We start from the raw sequence: 16,990 nt of genomic DNA, 5'->3' as shown, positions 1-16,990 counted from the left end.
TTGATTTGCATTTCTCTGATGGCCAGTGATGATACTTTTATTGCAGAGTATACCAGGTATTTTGAGGTAAGACCTCTTCTTCTTCATGACTACACATTCTGAATGTTACAAAAAAATTGATATGAGATGTTAACACTAATATTTCCTAGAAAAACATAAAAATCATCAAGAACTTGTATTTGTAAAATAATTAAAGTGGTAAAGTTAAAAGATTAAAGTGCTACACTGACTACATGTCTAACTTAATAAATCAAACGAAGTTCTCTCTAAAGTTAAATAGGCAGGAACTTGATAACATCTTTTTCCTTTTTAAATGAAAAACATTATATGATATTATTAAATAAAATTGCAGAAAAAAAGCAGCAAGACTTATCAAGAATTTAATCACTATTTGACTACCAGTGTTGGTTGCCTGTGGACTTCCAATCATTGTTTTATGCTCTGAATATTATCCTCTAGTCTCTTATATGAACACATTTTTATAGTAGTAGTTATATTTTATGATTTTTAAACAGCTTGTGCAATTAAATGTCAGTTTTCTACTTTCATACTAAAGTAAAATAGATTTTCTTGAGGCAACTGCCTTTTGAAAAACAATAATAAAAGTTCCTCTGACAAAAGCTTTCCCTGCAAAAATAAAAAGTTAAAAGGTCAATTTTCAGAAAAGAAAATTGATAAAATAATGGAAAACACAATTTTAATCTAAAATACAAAGCACATTTTTATCTACACTGCAAGTAGGACAAACACATGTGGATAAAGAGCAGATGTGGATTTCCAAATACTATCCACAACCTAATATGCTGTCAAAAAAAAAAAAAAAAACAGATGACATGGCCAAAAAAAAAGTAGTTTTCTATTCCATTTATTAAAGGAGATTAGTATAAAGGCAAAAAGATAGCCCTATGAATAGAAAGAACAGTTTATCAATACCCTGTCGATTTCTGGTATTTTCCTTCATTAGTTACCACTGCATCAGACATCAAAAGTAATGAACAGTCCCTGACTTACAATGATTTGACTTTGGAGCTTTCAGCTTTATGATAGTGTGAAAGTGATACACGTTCAGAAGAAACCTTACTTTGAGTACCCATACAACCATTCTGTTTTTCACTTTCAGTACAGTGTTCCATTAATTACATAATATATTCAATACTTTAAAGCAGGTTTTATGTTAGGCGATTTTGCCCAACTGTAGGCTAATGTAAGTGTTGAGCACGTATAAGGTAAGCTATGCTAAACTATGATGTTTGGTAGGTTAGGTGTTTTAAATCCTTTTTTGACTTATGATATTTTTAACTTAAGATACCTTTAACAGGAAGGAACTCCATTGTAAGTTGAGGAGTATCTGTATATCTCAGGCGAGAACAGTTAAAACAAATATAAGTATCTCAGAACAAATCTATCTCTTTCTCATCAACATAACCTGAGCAAATACCTGATTATCTAAATATTATCCTAGATAGCAAAACGAGTAAGTTTTGAATTTACATATTGAAACTACAGGGTGATATGTGGAAATAGGTGAGGCAGCAAAACAACAAATAATCAAACAAAATCCAGCAGGGAAATGGGGAGAGTGCAATGAGGGCTGGGTCAGGGTTTCAAGACATAAGGTGATAATATCCTTGTGACAAAGCTAATTTAAAATAAAAAGTCAAATCTGCCCAGACAAAGTTTCTGAACAATCAGTCTTGAATACACTCATCTTTTTATAAGTTAAAAGGAAAAGGTTCATTATACTTCAAGAGGAAACAAAAAGGTCTATGGAATTTGACTCAAAATAGTACATTTGGCCAAGAAAGTTACAGAACAAAATACAGTCATGTGTCACTTAACAATGGGGATATGTTCTGAGAAATGCATCCTTAAGTGATTTTGTCATTGTGCAAACATCACAGAGTGTGCCTACACAAACCTAGATGGTATAGCCTACCCAGCCCATATGATACAGCCTGTTGCTTTTAGGCTACAAACCTGTACAGCATGTTACTGTATTCAACACTGTAGGCAACTGTAAGACAATGGTATTTGTGTGTCTAAACATATCTAAACAAAGAGCAGGTACAGTAAAAATAATGTGTAAGAGATTAAAAAACGGTATGCCTGTATAGGGTACTTACCAGGAATGGTACTTGCAGGACTGGAAGTTGCTCTGGGTGAGTCACTGAGTAAACTCTCTTTGCTCTGGGTGAGCAAAGAGTGAATGTGAAGGCCCAGGACATTACTGTACACTACTATAGATTTTATAATAAACATGGTACAATAAGACTATACTAAACTTATTTTAAAACTTTTCTTCAAGAATTAATCTGTAACTTACTTTATAAATTTTTTAATTTTTTTTAACTTTTTGACTCTTGTAATAACACCTAGGTTAAAACAACATGCTATATAGCTGCACAAAAATATTTTCTTCTTTATATCCTTATCCTATAGACTTTTTCTTATTTTTAAATTTTATTTATTATTTTACTTTTTAAACGTTTTTGCTAAAAACGAAGACACAAACACATATATTAGCCTAGGCCCATAGGTCAGGATCATCAATATCACTGTCTTCCACCTCTACATCTTATTTCCCTGAAAGGTATTCAAGGGCAATAATATGCATGAAGCTGTCATCTCCTACGTTTATAAGGCCTTCTTTATGGAATATCCCCTGGAGGACCTGCCTGAGGCTGTTTTACAGTTAATTTTTTTTTATAAGCAGAGTACATGCTACAATGATAAAAGTGTATAGTATAGGTAATACATAAGCCTGTAACACAGTTGTTTATTATCAAGTATGATGTACTATACAAATGAATGTGCTATACTTTTATATGACTAATAGCACAGTAGGTTTGTTTACACCAGCATCGCCACAAGAGTAATGCACTATGCTACCACATCATAATGGTTATGAAATTATGATGGCTACAGTGTCACTAAGCCATAGGAATTTTTCAGCTCCATTATAATCTTATGGGACACATTTGTACGTGCAGTCTGATGTTGACCAAAACATGGTTATGCAGCACATGACGGTGTCTAGAATGTGACTGCAGTAACAACCCTCACTCACCAAAACTCAGTCTTCCCAGAAGGGCACACAGATGATGCAGCACACATAATGATATTATATTAACTAACTTTAATTAGGTAACTAATATTAACTAATTTTTAATGGTTAATTATAATGGATAAAATGATGTCACAAGTGCACTGAAGCTCTTTCTTTAGCCCTTAATTATTACTGCTTTTTCTAAGAGTTTCTCCGAGAAGTTATGTGGAAAGAAGGCAGACAATGTCAAAAAATATAATGGCAGAAATTTAAATATGAAAACTATGTTAATGATTCACCAGAGAAACTCAAACGTTATAAATTATTTCCTCAACATAGATGATTAATTTCCAATTTCCAAACACGTTCTCTTGACCAGTCCTTGCAATAATTAAGATAAAACTGAAATGGCTGGTCAGTGTTGATGATAAATTCTGTTTGGAAGATGATATGGTTTGGTTGTGTCCACACCCAAATCTCATCTTGAATTGTAATCTCCATAATTCCCACGTCACGGAAGTAATTGCATCATGGGGGCAGCTTCCCCCCATGCTGTTCTCATGATAGTCAGTGAGTTCTCATTAGATCTGATGGTTTTATAAGTTTATGATATTACCCCTGCTTGCACTCATTCTCTCTCTTCAGCCCTGTGAAGAGGTGCTTTCCGCCATGATTGCTAAGTTTCCTGAGGCCTGCTCAGCCATGCTAAACCGTAAGTCAATTAAACCTCTTTCCTTTATAAATTACCCAGCCTCGGGTATGTCTTTATTAGCAATGTGAGAACGGACTAATACAGAAGACATAAAAATTATTGGTCACTACAAGGAAATATCCCATAATTATGGCCTCAAAGCACATTACTATCTAAACTGAACCTTTATCATTATAACTGGTCTAAAGCTCTGTAAGTTGCAGCACATCTAGCCAATCAATTTTGGCAAGACATGTTATAATTTTCCAGAATAAACAAGTTTGAAAATGACAGCAAGATGAGGGAAAAAGATGGACCCACCCTGTCTCTATTTGATGTAAATTTTGTATGTCTAAGAAGAGAGAGTTAGGAGACTGGAAAGCAAAATATGTCACTTCCTAGACTCTTCAGCCATGGGAGGTTAAATATCCTGGCTGATAAGAAGGCCCTCTGCTATGCGCCCCCTCCTCCTGCTCTCGTAACCTTTGCTTTCTTGTTTTGGGTGCATAATTAGAATCAATTGAATCTATTTCCATACTACCTCTTTTCCTTCTATTCCATTCAATGAAAATTTACTAAACCCTTAATATGTTGAGACACTGTAATAAGCAAGGTGACTCACCAGTAAACAAAACATGAGTAAAAAATACTGATTCCAAAATTCTAGTTTAACAATTACTTGACATTGAAATTATGTGATTCAAATAAATATATTATTTTTTAGAAGAAAAACCTAAATAGGAAAGATTAAATAAAGATGAGTAACTCTCAACTGTTAATTTGGTTTGGCAGAACAGCTGTAGATGAATGGGGATACTCAAGGTGCCTCAGAGTATCTTAAGTTATCAGTCTACTTGATAGATGCCAAACACTGAAATTAATACAATGTGGTTTAGAAAAGAGGTATTACAGAGCTCCAATGAGCAGACTATTCTTAAAAAAATTATTTTCCCTAAGACAAATGAAGTCAATGTATATTTATGTTTTATGTTAAAATAAAATCATTAAACATAAATATAAAACATTTAATGATTATTTACTTATCCTTTTAAATTAACTACTAACTACTGATACCAACCTGGAAACCCTGACACATTCAAAATTACTGGTGAAAGTAAAAAATGGTAGAATCACCATAAAAGGAAATATGATAATATCTAACAAAATTACAAATGTATTTACCCATAACACAACAATCCCACTTTTACAACAAACCAGCACAAGTACAAAATGACACCTGGACAAGATTACTCTTTGTAGTACTGTTAGTAGTGGCAAAAGACTGACAATAGCCTAAGAGTCCATAAAATAAGGCATGGCTTGAATAACTATGATAGTTCTTCATCCATGCATCCTTCAAAAGGATGAGGAAAATGCCCATTTACTGATCTGCAAGAAACAGAGCTAAATCAAAAAAGCAAAGTACTGAAGGGTATACATAGTTTCCTGCATTGTATATATCTGGGAGAAATGGGTATTGAAAACATATATATATATATAAACACATATTTATATTTGCATATATATATTTGCATATTTTTTTGTTTGTGTTAAAAAATTGGAAGAAGAAATAAGAGACTAATAAAACTAAGGTGGAATGGTTGGGGTACAGTGGTAGAGGGAATAAGGTATTAGCATGTATATCTTTCTATACAGTTTTGATCTCTGAATTATATACATATGTTACCAATTCAAAATACCATCTTAACAAAGTGTCTTTTAAAAAATGAAAGTGATTAAAGTTGTATATAGAATAACATGTTTATTGCTTTGCTTCCATTTGTAAGTGAAACAATTTATTTTATACACTGCAATCTCTAAAAGATGATCTAACTTTGCAGTTTCCACCTCCATCTGAGATCCAATTTCTTGTCTGAATTTTTCTCTACATGAGTTGCGTAGCCCTGGCTGGTCCCTTAATTAAAAAAAAAAAAAAAAAAAAAAATTAAAAAAATAACCCTAAGGACTTTTGGTGCTGAGAGAATACAGATCTCGTCTGTCTCCACCAAAGAGACAACTTCTTAAACATGGAAACAAAGGTAAAGTGACTTGCTATGATTTGTGACTCCAACCTGCATTTTTTTTTTCTCCCTCTGCTCCTTTACAGAAAGCAGAACTTTTTCGACAACGTGCATTCAGTTAGTTAATGGACTGTGGGTAGTATGGCAGACAACATAATCATTTAAAAAATAAAATCAACTGCAAATTTTTAAGAGTGGGAATAAGATCATTTACATTTACTCTCCAATGTCTGTTTCTGTTGTAGCACAATGGATGAGTATCATTAAATATGTTTATAGGTTATATGCTTTATCTCGTATGCTAAATCCACATGATTATGGTTCCATAATGGGTACTATCAGTATGCCAGGTTCCAAAAACCTCAACCTCAAACTCTGGAAAGCAATGTAAACACATTTTGTAAATCCTTAAATTCTCTACCATCAAGTCACTAGGTGTGTTTGTGTTTACACATGTGTGGTTACATATACATCCTTCCACTGCAAATTATTGTGACTGAGCAGACAATGCTTGAAAACAGAGGTTCAAGAGCTCCTTTATGAAATGAACAAAGAAACACATACTCCTTACAATGAAGTTCAGCAATCAAAGACTGAACAGTTCTTTTAACATTTGAGAACAGTTTAGTGTCAAAACAAATTATCAAATACAAATTAACTAATGCCCATCTGACAAGTTTATAAAAACTACCTTACTTTTCAGATGTGTTAACTGAGGCTTGAACATTAAATATATTAACTATAGTCACAAATGGGAAGTGAATCCAGAGCTTCAGGCTCTTGAATATTCTGCCAAGATAATTGATTTTTGGATATTGTGATTACTTTATTAAATGATTTAATTCGCAAATACAGATACCAACACCAACAAAGTAGAAGTTTCATTTCATGTCCATGAAAGAGTAAAAAATAATACAAATTTCTCATGTTCTTCTATAATTAAATGTTTTCCATTTCCCTGTATCACAAGATCACCATATTGTCTCCATGAACATTTTTCGAAGACTGTTTGTGTTTATGTGTTTATTGCACCTATAAATTCCAAAATCTGTGTCTAAAGCCTCTTTTATCTCTTATTAGTAATTCAAACAAACAGAACCAAACCTCCCTTTATTTATAAAGCATTGTAAACATCAATGTAGCTACTTGGAAAAACTCCCATCAAGATAAAAATCCACACTTTACAGCAGGGTTTCTCAATCTCAGCATTACCTGTGCTAACAATGTTTCGTTGTGGGTCAGAGGGGTTTTCCTGTGCATTATAGGATGTCTGGTAACATCCCTGACCTCTACCCACTGGATGCCAGTATCATTCCTCCAGCTGTAACAACCAAAACTGACCTGGAGGGAGGTTGAGAAGAATAAAGTGTAAAATCCTCATTATTAGAAATCATTAATAAAAGAAAAATCAACTTTCTGTGTAGCTCATTCACTGCTTGAGGTAAAAGCTGGTTCCAATAATTTTTGTTTGGTTTAAAAAAATTTTTGAGGCTTTCTGTTGTTTTTGTTTATATGATTCCATCATTCCAAACTTTCATGCAGGGTCAAAATACTTATAACTTTTCTGAAAAGAGAAACGTCCTCAAAATAGCCTGGCTGTGGTGGCACTTTGGAAGGTCAAGCCAGGAGAACTATGAGAGACCGGGAGTTGGAGACCAGCTTGCACAACAAAGCAAGACCCTGTCTCTACAAAAAATTTAAATATTAGCTGGGAGTGGTGGCACCCGCCTATAGTCCCAGCTACTTGGGTGGCTAAGGCAGGAGGATCGCTTGAGCCCATCAGTTCAAGGCTGCAGTGAGCCACGATTGCCCCACTGAACTCCAGCCTGGGAGATGGAACAAGACTCTGTCTTGAAAAATTTTTAAAAAAATGTCCTCAAAATGACCCTTAAGCTGCTAGTGCATCCATCACTGTATATCTATACATCCATGTTTTTCTTCTCAACTAACAAGCATGGCAAAATATAAACCATTCAAACTGATAGTAGCAGTGGGCCATCCAAAGTAGTCACTGCTACTTTGGCAGCTGGGGCCAGCTGTGGTGGGGCACAGGTGTGGGTGCAGGTGGGGGTGCAGGCTCTGGATCCTCAGGTGGACTCCAAGGCAAACGGTACCTGGGGCCTGCTGCCCTGGAAGCCCAACCCTGGGATCCACTGAGATGGGGCCAGGCCGAGCTACCTGCAGGCAGGGAAAGAGCACGGTCTGGCATGGAGGGGTCCCAAGGCAGAGCTGGACCCAGGGGTGCTGCAGTTGCACACAGAGTGAAGGGAGGTGGGCCTGAATGCACACTGGGGCCATACTTCAGGGGTGTGGGGTGGAAAGCGGGAGTGGCGCCCGCTTCCCAGACCTGGCAAGTGACTCTGTCGCCGCACCCACCCTGCTGGCGGCTCCAAGTTCCTGCACTTCAGCTGGAGACTCGGCCCGGGCCACTGAGGCTGCATCCCCAGAATCCACCCCACGTCGGAGTGACTGTCCAGCCTGGCGCTCCCAACAACTGGGTTTGGGGCCCACAATCTGCTCCCAGAGGTGCCCCCTGGCAGGGTCTCAAGCTGCGCAAGGAGGAGCCCCAGGCTGCCACCGAGAGCCGGGTCCACAGGGGGAACTTGTGGCAATGTCATCCTTGCCTTGGACGTCAGCCCAGCCCAGTGATGGCCTGGAGCCCTGCTCCAGGCTGCAAGGAGGCAGACAGGATAGCAGAAGCAGCTGTGAGAGCAGCAATGGCAACAGTCTCCTGTGCCCCATGTCCCCAAAGTGGACCGTGCCAGCTCCACCCTCGCACAGGTAGCAGGACCTGCTACCAGGTTCGGAACCTCCACTGCAGCCTCGACCTTGCGCCCCACCATGTCCTGAAAGCCCACAAGCACCTAGCCAAAGGTACTGCCACTGGGACTCACAGGACTAGCCCTGGGAGCGTCGGGTTTGTTTGTGCTGGGTTGGCCAGGGCCACTATGCCACCTGCACCTCACTTGCCACCACTGTGGGAGATGCAGAGAAGGGGGCACAGTCAACCCAGCACACTATGCAGAGCCAGGGACTGGTGGGAGCTCTGCCCCTTATGAGTTGGCAGGGTGAGAGCTCCCCAGGCACAGCTGCAGCTGCCTGGGTCGTGGCTGTGGGCCTGAGTCTCCCGGTGCTCTCGAGTACCCAGGTGGGTCCCCCGTCATCAGCAGACTCAGGGGTATCTGCTCCCACTGCCTGGCCTCTTCCTGGTCCCAGCATTGTTGTGGCCCGGCTGGGTGTGTGCTGCTCCAGGCAGCACTGACATGCCAGCCTCCTGCCACCTTGGCCCTTCTGGACTATGGATGCCAAGTGAGAGAGGGAGGCCAAGATGGGGCTGAGTGAGGCTCTGGGCTGGCCTGTGGGTGCTCCTTGGCATGGGTGCAAGCAGCCTGGGTGTGATGGGCAGCAGAGGGATGCAGACAGGTTCCTGGGTGGGAAGGGGCAGGTCCCTGGTGAGGCCCCACCTTCAGGCCAGGGCAGGCCTGAAGGCTAGGGGCCAGGCTGCCAGCCCTGCGGACCAGAGTGGGGACTTGTGGTGCCTTTACCGCAGGCCCATGGACCAATCAGCATGCACTTCCTCCCCTCTGAGGCTCATAAAAGCCCTGGACTCAGCCAGAGCAGAGCAGAGAGTCAATGGAAGGACCAGCTGCAGAGAGGAGCTACCCTCGAGATGACCTGCCTACAGAACGGAGCTACTCACTGCAGGCCTCTTCTGAGCTGTTCTAACTCAATAAAGCTCCTCTTCGTCTTGCCCACCCTCCACTTGTCTATGTACCTCATTCTTCCTAGATGCAGGACAAGAACTCAGGCAAAGGCGCCACTGGCTACAGAAGTTGCTGATCAGAAAAGCAACACCCCAAAGATCCCGTAACAAAATCAGGCCCAATCTTGGGGAAGGGCTACAAGGATTTACATATGAAAACTGAAAATAAAATCGAAGTGATCTGTATCCCTTTAATTATTGACAATCTTATTTGATTAATCAGCACAATCACTCTCGCTAAAGGTTGATTTGGTGAGGATTTTGCAACTATTTACAGCCAGATTTTTTTTTTAATATTAACTGGATATGACGCTGCAGCATACTGAAAGTTATCACCAATGCAGGAGGAAGCTTTAATCTCTGTAGTGATTGTCTGGGTAAGTGAGCAAAGGCTCTAACTGACAGTACAGATAATACAATTCAGTTCCAGGCCAAAAAGCTTTATTTGTTTTTGTTGTTTTTCTCCTATCCTATTAGCAGCCTGTCTCCATGGATTTGTCTGGGAAAATAAACAGTAAAGCAAGCAACCCTCTCCATCCATTTAAATCATCCTCCTAGCACAGATCCCAAGCAAAGCTTTTGGAAAGATCATCTTTTTGAATGCACATGTGTATATTAAGTCAAACTCAAAACCAATGAAAATAAACACAAGAAAATGCACACAGAAAAATAAGTATTTATACAGACCCTTAATTCCTTGAATCCAAACACACTGGAGAAAAAAAGCCAATGAAACTCATCAAATATTTATAAACATATGAAACAGGAAATATAAATATATGAATGACTCCAAACTAACCTCTATTAACTAAATTACACTAGATTAGTTATAAACCAGATTTAACTACTAATGGCCATCTTAAGTATAAGCCTTTAAAATCTAACGTTCAAATTGCCCTCCAAATCCAAGAAATAAAAATCTTCAGATTTTATATAGATATTTACTTCATCAAAAGTAAACAGCAAACTCATTTTGGAAAAAAATCAAAATATCGAGAAAAGAAAGCACATAAGAAAAATCTAAACAGAGCTTCTGTGCCTGCGGATACTTTTGGAAGAAGGTTTTATGGTCTGGAAACAGAAAAAAAAAATGTTAATGCTAATGGGAATCAGATATAAAAAAAATTCATTATCCTGTATTTAAGTTTCTACCTTCTACACTTTGTACTTTTTTAGCCAACCATTCAGACAAAATGATTCCATATCACTATTCTCTCTGATGGAAGAGAAACTGATATGTGAAAGAAGGAAGCAGTTAAGTTTTACAAGACTCAAATGTGATATGTTAAAAAATACTGACTATAAAAGAAATCACATCCTTAAATCAAGAACCATTTTGGTAGCATTACTGCTTGAGATAGAGAATGCTAATGTCACAGACTCTAACATGTAACTCAAAAGAAGACTGCATCCCCCCTTGAATTTTAATCCCAAGAATCTGAGGATCACATAAAACAAACAAAAATTAACAATTTAACTCAATTATTTTTGTTTTTCTTTATCTCCTTATTTGTCTTTAGGAGGACACTATAACTTCTTTTTGACAATTATAGAAAGTAACAATACCAATATTAAGCTATCTTTTAATTTAACATTTCCAAAATCAAGGAAGAGTAGTTTCCACTCAACGGGAGACTCTAAAAGATTTTGGATTCCACAGTTCTGAATGTATGCATTCATTCAGTCAGCGAGCCATTCATTCACTCAATAGATAATAATTTAAGGCAATTTTTAGTATTAATAGTGTTCATAAAGTTCTTCTAAGATAGTAAGTATAGCCAGGTGTGGTGGCTCACGCTTGTAATCCCAGTACTTTGGGAGGCCGGGGCAGGTGGATCACCTGAGGTCAGGAGTTCAAGACCAGCCTGGCCAACATGGTGAAACCCTGTCTTTACAAAAATACAAAAATTGGCACACGCCTGTAATCCCAGCTACTCGGAAGGCTGAGGCGGAAGAATGACTTGAACCCAGAAGGCAGAGGTTGCAATGTGCAGAGATCACGCCATTGCACCCCATCCTGGGTGACAGAGCGAGTCTCTGTCTCAAAATAATAATAATAATAATAATAATTATTATTATAATAATACAAAACTAATACTTGTATAATATTAAAGTATGAATGAAACATCTTAACTATATTACCATAACTGATCTTTTACTCTTTCCTGGCTATCTATATTTGATCTACTATTAAAGGGAAAAAATAAATTCATGATAAGACATAGAAAGGGAGGCATCTGATGAAGTGACAAAACTTAAGTATAATACAAAACTTGAATCTCTCAATTTTTCCAAACAAGCTCTTTTTCATAGGCTACCATAAGACTTTAATATATAAACCTTATCAGAAATGCCAATACCTTCATTGCTCTGTGGTTTCTGTCTTTCATCAAAGAAAGGCTTAATGAATCATGTTCATCATTCTATTAAATGTAAAATATGAGGGGTGTCCAAAAATATATGGGTCTATGCTACTCAGAAAATATAAAACTCTATGCTAAGTCAGAATACAAGTGTTCATAGGTCTCATATGCTCAAACCAATTTGTACACTCAATTTTCACAGCTATATAAGGCCAAATACATGTTATGAAGGTGAGAAAGATAAAATGAAAAAAAATACATGTTGGCTTAAAATTAGAAGCAATGACTTTAACTTCAAAATGAAAACAGGTAGGCATTTATTACTCCATGGAATCAGCAAGCCATTTCCTTTTGTATAACATTCTTCTCAGGTTATTCAGAAGCATATTATGTTATGAAAATTTAAATTTTAAATGTCTAGAGTGTAAGTTTTCTAACACATAAAATTTTTAAATAAAGTATGGATAAAAAGTATAGTCGATGACACACCATGACAATACTGGAGAAAAATGACATGCTACAGGATAAAGAGTAAGGTACCTGGTGAGACAGAAAGTCCTGCCTTACAATACTGCCTTCATTACTTACTAGTTCCTGAATCATGGCAAGCTATTTAATCTCTTTGAGCGGTAATTTTCTCATCTTTAAAATGTAAACAGAGGTACTACTTTGCAGGGTTGTCAGGAGAGTTAAAGATTATGTACATAAAGCACAGTGTGCTGTACCTGGTATAGTGCATGTGCTCAAATAAAAGTGGTAATAATTGTTATTATCTTAGAGTAATATTTCTGGGTTTTTCTGATTTCCCTTTATGTATTCAATTTTGTATTTTATTTTTTACTTCAAATATAATACCTAACAAAATAAACTTGTAATAAAATGCATAAAAGCAAATATTAATTTTCTGTAGGTATACCTATAAAATTCAGTATATACATGATAGTTTTGCTTGGATTACATTTTTACTTCTTTGTTTTCCATGAAGAAAATCCTTGCTGCTTACGAGAACATTTGGCTTTTCTCACTGTCTGCCAGAATACAGGTTTAGGTCACGAATGTGAATGTGAAATATCAACTCATGGAAACTTGGCTGCAGAATACTGTTCTCCTTACCAATTTTGCAACTATGTAAGCAGGGCAATCAACTATCACCAAAACACAGTCATGAATATAACTGGAAGGAAGAGAACTTTTATGAGAAATTATTCTTAATTACTTAATAGTGATTAAACTCTCAGCATTACTTCCTCAAGGCCATCAGAGTAGTTAACATGAGCTTTAATCTTAGTGTTCGTTTTGCTATTCAGTAAATATATTACTGAACTACCTTCTACTAAACACATATCACCCCCAAGAAAAAACTACATGTAGCTAAAGTGAGGAGTTAAAAATAGAAAATATGAACTTTCTCAATGAAGAACAGAGAAAACGAATGAAAAGATATACAATTTAGCTCAGCAAATTATTTGCATTTTGAATTAGCAAAATATAGCCAGCAAGTGAAAAGCTGATGCTTTCTAAATTGATTAATACAGTTAATAAGAAGGCAGGTTTATTTCATACTAACTGCTACTATGTGTTCCAGGTACCTGAATATACCAGTAAATACGACAAAAATCCTTGCTCAAAATAGACAAAAATGCTTCCCTTGCATTAGAGCAATGGGAGACAGACAATAATAAATACTGTGTATAAGTAAACCATGTGGTAATAATATTCACTACACTACACTAATAAGCACTACAGAAAAAAACAGCTGAGTAGCATAAAAGGAGGTAAGGAGAATCAGAGTGAGAAAATGGGTTGGAGCACCTACAGTGTCAGATGATTGATATAATCTTTTCCTACGAGGCTCAGTATTATTATTGCTTCAGGTAAGAGAGTTTTATCATATGAGTATTTCTTAGTTCTAATAATTACTAATAGCTTTCTATAAGCCATATTATAATTAGTAATAAAGGGCCAGATGGTATATATTTTCAGCTTGTCAGCCATACAATCTATATAGCACTATTCAACTCTCCCACTGCAGTGCGAAAGCACTCACAACAGAAAAAAAATGAATGTGGCTGTATTCCAATAAAACTTTATTTCTAAACACAGGCATAGAGCACAGTAGTTTTCCAATCTTGGCTTAGTTTAGCTAAATGCCTTAATTCTAATGTTAAACTTTCCTGGGAGTATAGAGATAAACTTATCATCTATTTCCTAGTGTTTAACTTCAAGTCTAATTGTCTAACAAGACAAAACATAAATACAACAACCCACACACATATACCACTTCAACCTCCCTCTACCCTCCTTCATCTCCCCTCATTCTCTTTTTCCCCTCTGTCTTTACCCAAATCACTTAGTAATATAATGCAATCATCAAAGACTAAATTCCGGTTTATAAATGCAATAGCAAAAGGACATCAAAATATTAAATACACAATTCAAAGACATTAAGTCTGATACAGAATTTAAGAATAAACCTCATAAAGTTGTTAAACTCAAAATGTCAGGCCTCTACTAGCCTCTAAAAACACACACATATTTTTTTTAAAAATGCATTAAGCCCCAAAATATAGAATTAAAGAGGCTGAACTCTTAGAAATTCCCAAAATATCCTAAACATTCATAAAAATATAATTTTGATCACCTTCTCCAAACATTAGCATTCTATTTTCTTCGACTTTCTACTTAGATAGAATATACTATACTTTTTTTTAAATCCTATGACAAATATTCTGTTTTGTACTCTAATACAAAAAAAAAAAGTTCTGGAATCAAGATTTCCAAAAGGCACTCGTTTTACAACTGGCTTATCATTGTCTTTTCCATAACAAAACATACTTCTGACTAAGTCTGTCATCAAATATCTTGATGTAAACAGAAACAATATGTAACTTTTAGGCCATAAATTTTACTGGCATAACAAAAAGGTAAACATTATTACTTGGTATGAAACATAATTATTGATACAAGGCACTGGTCTGGTTTACCTGCACTGTCCCTTCTAGGAGACAGGGGTATAATCTAGCTTTTTTTTTTAAGTACATTTTCATAATTTTAGTTATATTTAATTATGAAAATTAGATTAGAAACTGTCAGTATACACATAACTGATTTTTGTTGCTGAATAAATTCTCTAAAAGATTTACATGTAAAATATCTAGTTAGCCAAATTTTTATTAAGAAATCAAATTCTTTAAAATCTTTCCAGCACTAAAATTCTACTTATTTCTGCCCCGAAACTTAGGAGTAATGATGGCAGCAGCGGCCCGTCTGGAGCGGCGGCTGTGAGGATGCCCACCGCACTGGGTAGGCGTGGCTAGAGCTACAAGCTCCGCCAAGCAGTCAAGGCTGCGAACAGGCTGGAGCCCTGGCCCCTACTGAGTTGGGAGGGCGGGACTAACAGCAGCTGTCCAGCCGTGACTCTGGACCCAGGCATCCTTGTGTTCTTGGGGGCCTAGGAAGCCCTCCTGCCCCTGCAGGCTCAGAAGTGACTGCTCCTGCTCCTTGGCCACTCCCTGATTGTGGCACAGGCTTTGGGTGGAGCAAAGTTGTGGCCAAGCCTGGGTGCTGTCACAACTCAACTGGGTGTGCTTGTGCTCAGGGAGATACTGAGATGCCAGCCCCCAGCCACCTTGAACCCCTCTGGACTTTGGGCACTGGTGAGTATGGGAGGGAGGCTGAGGAGGGCTGAGGGCGGTTTGCCATAGGGCTTCAGGCACCCCTTGGCACAAACAGCCTGGGGGCCATGGATGACACATTCCTGGCGACAGGAGGCAGACAGGCTCCTGGGTGCAAAGCGGCGGGTCCCTGGTGAAACCCCACCTTCAAGACACGGACAGCCTGAAGCCTGGGGGCTGGGCTGCCAGTTCCATGTGGAGACCTCGGCCCAGAGTGAGAACTTAGGGTGCTTTCACTGGGCCTGCCCATGGCCACCCCTGGACCAATCAGCATGCACTTTGTCCCTTCTGAGCCCATAAAATCCCCTGGACTCAGCCAGACTTGGAGAGACTTCAGGACTACCAGCTGCAGAAAGGAGCTACCTATGTTAGGTCTCCTGAGAGCTGTTCTGTTGTTCAATTAAGCTCCTTTCCACCTTGCTCACCCTCCAGTTGTTCACATACCTCACTGGTCCCGCACGCGGGACAAGAACTCAGGACCCACCAAATGGAGGGACTGAAAGAGCAGTAACACAAACAGGGCTGAAAAACACCCCCCACCCTGACTTGCCACATTGAGGGTGATAAGAAGGAGAAAAGAGTTGCAGCCCTTTGGGGAGCCCAGACCTACGGGCTCCCTGAGGCAGGGCTGTGACACCCTCTTTGGGGCTCTGGCTCCTGGCTTCTCCAAGCTTCTGGGCACCACTGCGTTCCCCTCATCCAGTCACGGGTGCACACAGTGGAAGCTGTGTGCGGTATATCTGGTCCATCCACAGCCTTGCATGGAGCCAGCACCTGTTATCAGTGCCTGGAGCTGCCCACCTCGTGCAGCAGCTTGTGTGCCTGGCTGTGCATAGTGGCCGGAACCTGGGCTCACTTGCCCATACAACCCTCACCGCTCCATGCCTGGCTCGCCTTTGGCAGGTGTGGGATTCAGGCCAGTAGCATGAGCAGAGTACAGCCTGCTGGGCCAAGTGGGCAGAACGAGCTCAGTGGGTGCGAGCAGTACTCAGGCAGAAGGCGCCACTGGCCATGGAGGTTTCCAGCTGGTGAAGCAACACTCCAAGTCCCCTTCTTTGCTGAGGTAGTTCTGAGCCCACTGAGGCAATAACAATGCAGGTCTGTGTAAATGGGTTGTAAAAGATAGTCAAAGATTGGTAAAAGAGCTGAGAAGCAGGAGGCCTTACCTCCAAGTGAAAAGAAACTGTTGCTGAAGTATAAAGCTGACATTTTCTTTTGTGTTCCGAATTAAACAATTTTTTTTAGTGTGGTTTGGGTATACCCTACATATTGTAAAATTCAATCTCTTTACTTTTACAGCTAGAAGGGTTCTGACAAACACAGGCATACCTCCAAGATACTGCAGGTTCAGTTCCAGACCACTACAATAAAGCTAATATTGCAATAAAGCTAATATCACAATAAAGCAAGTGACAAGAATTTCTAATTTACC

General features: G+C 38.7%; 1 protein-coding gene across 4 annotated transcripts in view; it reads right to left on the bottom strand.

Annotated features, from left to right (window-relative positions):
- AFG2A (AFG2 AAA ATPase homolog A) overlaps positions 1-16,990 on the bottom strand; it is a 392,555-nt gene that overhangs the window by 207,061 nt on the left and 168,504 nt on the right. The window lies entirely within an intron of this gene.

Source organism: Hylobates moloch, unplaced genomic scaffold, assembly GCF_009828535.3.
Source record: "Hylobates moloch isolate HMO894 unplaced genomic scaffold, HMol_V3 SCAFFOLD_3, whole genome shotgun sequence".
NCBI lineage: Eukaryota > Metazoa > Chordata > Mammalia > Primates > Hylobatidae > Hylobates > Hylobates moloch.
Note: the sequence above shows the minus strand (reverse complement) of the source record. Positions and strands in the feature narration are given on the sequence as shown.